General features: G+C 43.2%; 1 long non-coding RNA gene across 1 annotated transcript; it reads left to right on the forward strand.

The window, feature by feature from the left end:
* The first annotated feature begins 4555 nt into the window (after positions 1 to 4555).
* Positions 4556 to 8988, forward strand: LOC139362674 (uncharacterized). Its single transcript, XR_011621827.1, has 3 exons — positions 4556 to 4577; positions 4732 to 4800; positions 8875 to 8988. It is a non-coding gene; the product is annotated as an uncharacterized lncRNA (long non-coding RNA).
* The last annotated feature ends 330 nt before the right edge of the window (positions 8989 to 9318 follow it).

The raw sequence follows: 9318 nt of genomic DNA on the forward strand, positions 1-9318 counted from the left end.
CGACAGAGCCCAGGGAGGTCAAGGCTGCAGTGAACCATGATTACACCACTTCACTCCAGCCTGAACCATAGAGTGAGATGCCATCTCAACTCACCAATACATCCCAAGTGCCTAGAACAGTTCCTGGAACACAGTGGGCACTTACTGAACTCTCACTGAATACGTGGATGAATGAATCTGTATGTTTGACTCATGATGATATATTGTTGAGTAAAAATCATCATTTTCAACATCCTTTGATCACGGATTGGAGGACTTAATTAAGTCCTTAAGTTAGGATGTCAATACTATCCAAAGTAATCTACAGATTCAACATAATCTCTGTCAAAATCTCAATGGCATTTTTTGCAGAAATTGAAAAAGTCATCCTAAGATTTGTAGGGAAGTTTGAGGGACGCCAAATAGCCAAAAAAAAAAAAAAAAAAAATTGTAAAAGAACAAAGTTGGAGGACTTACACTTCCTGATTTCAAAATATATTAAAAAGCTATAGTATTGTAATTCCAGCACTTTGGGAGGCCAAGGTGGGTAGATTAGGAGTTCGAGACCAGCCTGGTCAACACGACGAAACCCTGTCCCTACTGAAAATACAAAATTAGCTGGGCATGCTGGCACACGCCTGTAATCCCAGCTCCTTGGGAGGCTGAGGCAGGAAAATTGCTTGAACCCGAGAGGCAGAGGTTCCAGTGAGCCAAGATCATGCCACTGCACTCCCGCCTGGGTGAGAGAGTGAGACTCCATCTCGAAAAAAAAAAAAAAGCTATAGTAATCAAAACAGTATGGTACCAACATAAAGAGAGACATATAGACCAATGGAATAGAAGAGAAAGCCCAGAAAAACCCTCAGGTATATGGTCAAAATGATGATCTTTGATCTTTGGCAAGGATGTCAAGACCATTCAATGAGAAAAGAACAGTTTTTTCAACAAATGGTGCTAGAAAAACTGGATATTCACAAGCAAAAGGATAAATTTGGATCCTAACCTTATACCACATACAAAAATGAACTCAAAATGGGTTAAAGACCTAATCATAAGACCCAAAATTTAAAAAGCTTTGGAAGAAAACATAGGAGAAAAACTTCATGACACTGGACTTGGCAGTGATTTCTTGGATATTACACCAAAAGCACAGGCAAAAAAGCAAAAATAGACAAATAAGACTACATCAAACTTAGGAAACTTTTATGTATCAAAGGATATAGTCAACAAAGTGAAAAAACAACCTATGAATGGGAGAAAATATCTGTGAGTCATATATCTGATAAGGGGTTAATATCCAAATATATAAAGAACTCCTTCAATTCAACAACAAAAAGTTAAGTAACCTGATTTAAAAAATGGGCAAAGGACTTGAATAGACATTTCTGCAAAGATGTTATAAAATGATCAACAAGTATATGAAAAGAGGCTCAGCATCACTAATGATCAGAGAAATGCAAATCAAAACCATAATGAGATATCACTTCACACCCTTTAGGATGGTTACTGTCAAAAAAAACCCCAAAAGACAACAAGTGTTGGTGAGGGTGTGCAGAAGTTGGAACCCTTGTATGCCCTTGGTAGGAATGAAAACTGGTGCAACTGGTATAAAACAGTATGAAAGCTTCTCAAAAAATTAAAAATAGAACTACCACATGATTCAGCAATCCTACTTGTGGATATATATCCAAAAGAATTGGAAGTAGGGTCTCAAAAAGATATTTGCATATCCATGTTCATAGCAGCATTATTCACAATAGCCGAGAAGTAGAAGCAAATCAAATGTCTGTTGGTGGGTGACTAGTTAAATACAATGTGGTATATACGTACAATGGAATACTATGCAGCCTTACAAAGGAAGAAATTCTGACACGCTACAACCTGGATGAACCTTGAGGATGTTATGTTATGTGAGATAAGCCAGTCACAGAAAGACAAATACAGTATGATTATATAGGGTATCTAGATGAGTCAAATTCATAGATAGAGAAAACAGAATGGTGGTTACCAGGGATTAGTGGAAGGTGGCAAAGAGGAGTTTTTATTTAATGAGTATACACTTTCAGATTTGTAAGACAAAAAAGTTCTGGAGATCTGTTTCCCAACACTGTAAATATACTTAACAATGCTGGACTATATACTTGAAAATTGTTAAGATAGTAAAGTTTATGACAGGTATATTTTACTACAATAAAAACAGCACAGTTTTCTTTTCTTTTTCTTTCTTTTTTTTTCTTTTTCTTGAGACAGAGTTTTGCTCTGTCACCAGACTGGAGTGCAGTGGCACAATCTTGGCTCACTGCAACATCCACCTCCTGGGTTCAAACGATTCTCCTTTGTCAGTCTCCCAAGTAGCTGGGATTACAGGTGTGTGCCACCACACCCAGCTAATTTTTGTATTTTTAGTAGAGACAGGGTTTCACTGTGTTGGCCAGGATGGTCTTGATCTCTTAACCTCATGATCTGCCCACCTTGGCCTCCCAAAGTGCTGGGATTACAGGCGTGAGCCACTGCACCCAGCCAATATTTTTCTTACCGTTATAGTGCATTTTTTGTGTGTGTATTGATGAAGACCTGGAAGAATACACACCACGTTGTAAATAGTATTTAACCCGGCAAGTGAGAGGAGATAATTCCAGTTTTTACTTTATCCATTTTGATATTATTTGACATTTCCAGAAGAAAAGTATATTACTACTGCAGTTTTAAAAACCATAAACATAAGGTTAACTATTTTAACAGCTTAAATAGGTAAAGAGTTAGATGACAGCTGGTTAGCTAACTAAAGATAAATGCATGCCTAGGAGTGCTGAAGCTCAGTTCATTTTTCCATCTTAAGAAGAATTGTTATTTTTCACGTCTAGTACCCTTAGCCCTTAGGCTTCAGGGCTATAATTCTAGAAATCAGAATTAGGATTCTGTAAATGTGAGCTATAAAATGCTTCTGATGCGCTTCTCTGTGGATTGACATAGACGCAAAGCAAAGCAGGGCAGAGCGAATAATAAGAATAAAGAGATGACAATGATGATGATGATGAAAATGATGATAGTGATGATTATGATGATGGTGATTATAATGAGATGATGATGTGATGATGATTGATGATAGTGATAGTGATGGTGATGGTGATGAGGATGATGGTGATGACAATGATGATGGTTATAATGATAATGATGATAATGATGGTGATCATGATAGTGATGACAATGATTATGATGGTGGCAGTGATGGTGATGATGATAGTGGTGATGACGATGATAGTGATGGCATTGATGATGATGGTGATGATGAAAGTGATGGTGATGATGATGGTGGTGGTGATCATGATGGTGATGATGGTGGTGATAGTGATGATGATGATGGTGGTGGTGACAGTGATGATGAGGATGGTGATGAGAGTGATGGTGATGGTGATGATGAGGATGGTGACGATTATGATGGTGATGATGGTGATGATAGTGATGGTGATGATGATGGTGATAGTGATGATGGTGGTGATAATCATCATGGTGATGATGATGATGGTGGTGGTGATAGTGATGATGATGATGGTGCTGATAGTGATGATGAGGATGGTGATGATAGTGATGGTGATGATAGTGATGATGATAGTGATGATGATGATAGTGGTGGTGGTGGTGGTGATAGTGATATGAGGATGGTGATGATAGTGATGGTGATGATGGTGATAGTGATGATTATGATGGTGATGATGATGATAGTGATGGCGATGATGATGATAGTGATGGTGATGATGATGATGATGATGATGGTGGTTGTGGTGATAGTGATGATAAGGATGGTGATTATAGTGTGGTGATGATAGTGATGATGATGATGGTGATGATAGGGAAGGTGATGATAATGGTGGTGATGATGATGGTGATGATCATGATGGTGATGATGATGATGATAGTGATGATGATGGTGGTGGTGATAGTGATGATGAGGATGGTGATGATAGTGATGGTGATGATGGTGATGATTATGATGGTGATGATGGTGATGATAGTGATGGTGATGATGATGATGATAGTGACGATGATCATGATGGTGGTGGTGATAGTGATGATGAGGATAGTGATGATAGTGATGGTGATGGTGATGATGAGGATGGTGATGATAGTGATGGTGATGGTGATGATGAGGATGGTGATGATAGTCATGGTGATGATGGTGATGATTATGATGGTGATGATGGTGATGAGAGTGATGGTGATGGCGATGATGATGATGGTGATGATGATGATGATGGTGGTGGTGATAGTGATGATGAGGATGGTCATGAGAGTGATGGTAATGATAGTGATGGTGATGATGGTGATGGTGATGATAGTGATGGTGATGATGGTGGTGATTATGATGGTGATGATGATAGTGATGGTGATGATAATGATGGTGATGATGGTGGTGGTGGTGATGGTGATGATTATGATGGTGATGATGATAGTGATGGTGATGATGATAGTGATGGTGATTATGATGGTGACAATGATGGTGATGATGATGATGGTGATGATGATAGTGATGACAATGGTCATAGCTAACATTTGTTGAGCTTACACTCTTGTCAGGCAATCACAGCCCCAGGAGGAAGGTACTATTATTATTCCCATCTTACAGAAAACAAAAATGGGATAATGAGAGGTCATGAGCCCAAGTTCATGTAGCTGTGAAGGAATGGAGCCCTGGACTTGAGCCTGGTCTCAGGAAGGATGTCCCAGCTCTCTCTTTCCCTGTCTCCACTGTAGGACTTGACCTGAGGCTTGCAGAGGCACTGAGGAGGCCTCCTCAGCTGAGAGAGGGAAGGAGTCAGCCAGGTAAAGCAGAGCAGTCTGGGACTAGGATACCTTTAGGCAGAGGGAGCAGATCTCATGGGCCTGTGCCAAGGGTCTATTCATAGCACCCCAAAGCTCTGGGGAGACACCCTCAGAACCCTGGATGGCAGTTCGATGTACCTGCCTTCCAGTAGCCACAGGGCTTCAGTTATCAGGAAGGTCTAGGGAGACAGTCAGGGTTCCACTGCAGAAGGGTACCAGCCTAAAGGGACAGGCACCAGGACCAGTGCACTGCAGGGTCTAATTATGTGAACTGGACACACGGGGCTCACAGTGAGAACACAACAGGGTTAGGTCCCCCTTATTAAAAGATCACAACTGGGTGCCCTAGTGCAGGGGATGGAAGACAATGGGGAGTGCAAGGCACAGTGACTGGGGGCGGGCAGGGCAAGGGCACTGGAGCTTCTGGGCTGTGAAGTGGAGGTGGGGAAGGGATGGATGTGGACAAGTCCGAGACATTCTGGTCTCTGATATGACTGTGTTCCAAAAACAGGGGGCATTCTAGCCATGGAGTTCACAGAGGGAGTGCCCTTTGGGCCCCCTGGGAAGGAAAACTGCTGGGCCGTGGCCCACAGGGGAGGGCCAGCTGTCAACCTTGCTTGAGTCTGAGTGGGGTGCCCCCAAGGCCCACATGCCTCTGCTTTCAGTTCTTTCTATTTTGTTTTCTTGAGTCGGTTGCATAGGGGCTGGCTACTCGAAGGAGATGGACTGATCTGCTTAGCAGGGGAATTTGACACTGGATGTTGAAATTCTGCTGCTTAGGGCTGATTTTCATCTGAGCCAAACATGTTTACACAGGACTAGCAAACTTTCCCCTGCTTGCTAAGGAGAGCCCTTCAGCATCTGTCTTCCATGGCCCTGGCTCTCCGTGTCCTCGTGTCCCCACCCTGGCTGGAAATAAGTGGAGGACATTTTCCAAATAACGGAAGCTTTTGCTTCAAGTAGTGGACTCTTAGATTTTAACCATTTTTAATGGAACTATTTCTGAAATATCTTGCATCTTTCTCCTGCCTTACATAGAACACCCTGATGACGAGAGTACCTTGAGGCCGCAGGAGTCTCTGCCTCCCATGCTCTGCCCCACTGCCCTTGCTTAGGCCTCAGCAGGCTTCACCTATACCCGCTGCAGCTGCACATTCACGCCATGGACTGGGCGTCCCTCCCCATCTCCCTTGTTGCCCGCACAGTTGTTGAGGGAAGTTCTGGGTGCAGAGCTGCCTCTTTTGAGGCTCCTCCAGACAATTATCTCAGAACCTATAATTGTGTCCACACTCCTTGGGAAGCAGGAGTGTTGCAGCTGCTCTTCCTTCCTTCCTGTTTGAAGCTGGAGACCCAAGTGGGCTTGATGCCTCCTCAGCACGCATGATCTTCAAGCTGGGACTGAGGTTGTGGTGCATTCTTAGTCCCCTGGGGCTGCCCCAACGAAGTACCGCAGAGACCACGTGGCTTAAGCAGCAGACATTTGTTGTCACACAGCTCTGGGAACCAGAGGTGTGAGCTGGAGGTATGGGCTGCGCTTGCTTCCTCTGAAGGCACAGGGAAGAGTGTGTCCTGACATCTCCCCATCCGTGGCAACGGCAGGCGTTCCCAGGCTTGCAGCTGCACTCCTCAATTCTCTGTCTTCACATGGTATTCTCTCTGTGTCTCTTCGCATCCTGTGCCTCTGTGCTTGCCTGTCCAAGTTTTCCCCTTTTATAAGGACCCTAATTACTTCATCTTAAAATGGTTAATTCTGCAAAGACCCTATCTCCAAATAACATCACATTCTTTGACATTGGAGGTTAGGACATGGACATATCTTCTTAAGGGGGAGGACACAATTTAACCCATAACACAGAGCGAAGAACATGAGATCCCAGAGAAATATGACCCAGGACGGACAAACTCCCAGCCTGTGGATTCAACACAGGAAGCACACTGACACTGACAGGGGATGCTTCTCCCAGCTCCACTTTCTTCCTACTGCCCAGAGAGCCAAGGGGACACTAAATTCAGGTGCTAGGTAGGCTAGCACCTGAATTTGGTAGGTGGTTATAGGCTATTTTAAGTTAAAAATTGGTTTAATAATGTTCAGCACCTGAATGTTTAACAACCAACCTTCCTCTCTCCCCTCTTCTCTTCCTTTTGCTTTTATTCTTTCCTTTCTTCACTCATAAATTTCTTCTTTTTTTTTTTGAGACAGAGTCTCGCTCTGTCGCCCAGGCTGGAGTGCAGTGGCGCAATCTCGGCTCACTGTAAGCTCCACCTCCCGGGTTCATGCCATTCTCCTGCCTCAGCCTCCTGAGTAGCTGGGACTACAGGTGCCTGCCACCACGCCCGGCTAATTTTTTGTATTTTTAGTAGAGATGGGGTTTCACCGTGTTAGCCAAGATGGTCTCCATCTCCTGACCTCATGATCCGCCCACCTCGGCCTCCCAAAGTGCTGGGATTACAGGCATGAGCCAACGCGCCTGGCCCATTCATAAATTTCTTTTGAATATCTAATATGGAGAAAACCTGGGGTTACTAAGATGAAACAGACAGTGTCCCAAAAGCATTTTATTTGTTATTATTATTTTTATTATACTTTAAGTTCTGTGTTACATGTGCAGAACGTGCAGGTTTTTTACATAGGTATACAAGTGCCCTGCATCCATCAACCCATCACCTACATTAGGTATTTCTCCTAATGCTATCCCTCCCCGCCGCCACCCCCTACAGGCCCCAGCGTGTGATGTTCCCCTCCCTGTGTCCAAGTGTTCTCATTGTTCAACTCCCATGTATGAGTGAGAACATGCGGTGTTTGGTTTTCTGATCTTGTGGTAATTTGCTGAGCATGATGGTTTCCAGCTTCATCCATGTCCCCGCAAAGGACATGAACTCATCCTTTTTTATGGCTGCATAGTATTCCATGGTGTATATATGCCACATTTTCTTAATCCAGTCTATCATTGACGGACATTTGGGTTGGTTCCAAGTCTTTGCTATTGTAAATAGTGCCACAATAAACATACATGTGCATGTGTCTTTATAGTAGAATGATTTATAATCTTTTGGGTATATACCCAGTAATGGGATGGCTGGGTCAAATGGTATTTCCAGTTCTAGATCCTTGAGGAATCGCCACACTGTCTTCCACAATGGTTGAACTAATTTACACTCCCACCAACAGTGTAAAAGCATTCCTGTTTTTCTATATCCTCTCCAGCATCTGTTGTTTCCTGACTTTTTAATGATCACCATTCTGACGGGCATGAGATGGTATCTCATTGTGGTTTTGATTTGCATTTGTCTGATGACCAATGATGATGAGCATTTTTTTGTATATCTGTTGGCTACATAAATGTCTTTTTTGTTTTTGAGAAGTGTCTGTTCATATCCTTTGCCCATTTTTTGATAGGGTTGTTTGTTTTTTCTTGTAAATTTGTTTAAGTACTTTGTAGATTCTGGATATTAGCCCTTTGTCAGATGGATAGATTGCAAAACTTGTCTCCCATTCTATAGGTTGCCTATTCACTCTGATGACAGTTTCTTTTGCTGTGCAGAATCTCTTTAGTTTAACTAGATTCCCTTTGTCAATTCTGGCTTTTGTTGTCACTGTTCTTGGTGTTTTAGACATGAAGTCTTTGCCCATGCCTGTATCCTGAATGGTATTGCCCAGGTTTTCTTCTAGGATTTTAATTTCTTTTAGGATTTCTTCTAGTATTTTCTTCTAGGATTTAAGACCTTCCTAGGTCTTATGTTTAAGCCTTTGATCCATCCTGAGTTGATTCCCCAAAGCATTTTAAGTCTCCAGAAGTGTAACCTAGATCTCCAGTGAACAGGTAGATTTCTGACAGCTCCTACGTGGGCAGACACCTGCTTTGCACACTACTGGGCTCCCAGGGTACAGCATGATTCCCGACACACAGTAAGTGTTCAAGAGCATTTCCCCCACAGTTTCAAAATGAACAATCAAATAATTGCAAATACCTGTATGTGGAGCTTAGGAAATGCAACAATTTCATTGAGGAGAAACCTTAGGAAGGGCTTTTCCATGTGCCCAGTCTAATAAAAGGACTCACGATTTATTTCCAGTCCTGGCAAGATTAATACGGTGCAGACTGTCTCTCCTGGTGGATGCGTGAAACTCTGAAACGGTCTTCCATGCAATTTGTTGGCGTGCTGACTTTTCTTCAGGTGGCTCCTACAGCTGGCTGAATGTTTGAAGAAGACATGAAGAGTAGTGTGTGATGAGGTGAAGGCAGGAAGCCCCAGAGCCAGCCCAGCAAGTCGGGCTCGTGGAGGGGGATTGATTACATGCAGGCTCGCACACCACTCCGGGGCTGGCAAGGATGGGCAACAGGCGGTAGGAAGTGGCTTCTTAGGAACAAGGCTGGCATGGGTCCGTGGACACTGCTGCTCTCCTGACCCTGGAATCTTTCTCTCACAGTCATCTGCTCACATTCACCCTGCCCTAGCTGGGTCTTTGCAACTAATGTGATTGACGCAGAATGAGGGGAAAAGGGGGTGCCAAATGTC

The sequence above is a fragment of the Macaca nemestrina genome, chromosome 4 (genome assembly GCF_043159975.1).
Source record: "Macaca nemestrina isolate mMacNem1 chromosome 4, mMacNem.hap1, whole genome shotgun sequence".
Taxonomy (NCBI): domain Eukaryota; kingdom Metazoa; phylum Chordata; class Mammalia; order Primates; family Cercopithecidae; genus Macaca; species Macaca nemestrina.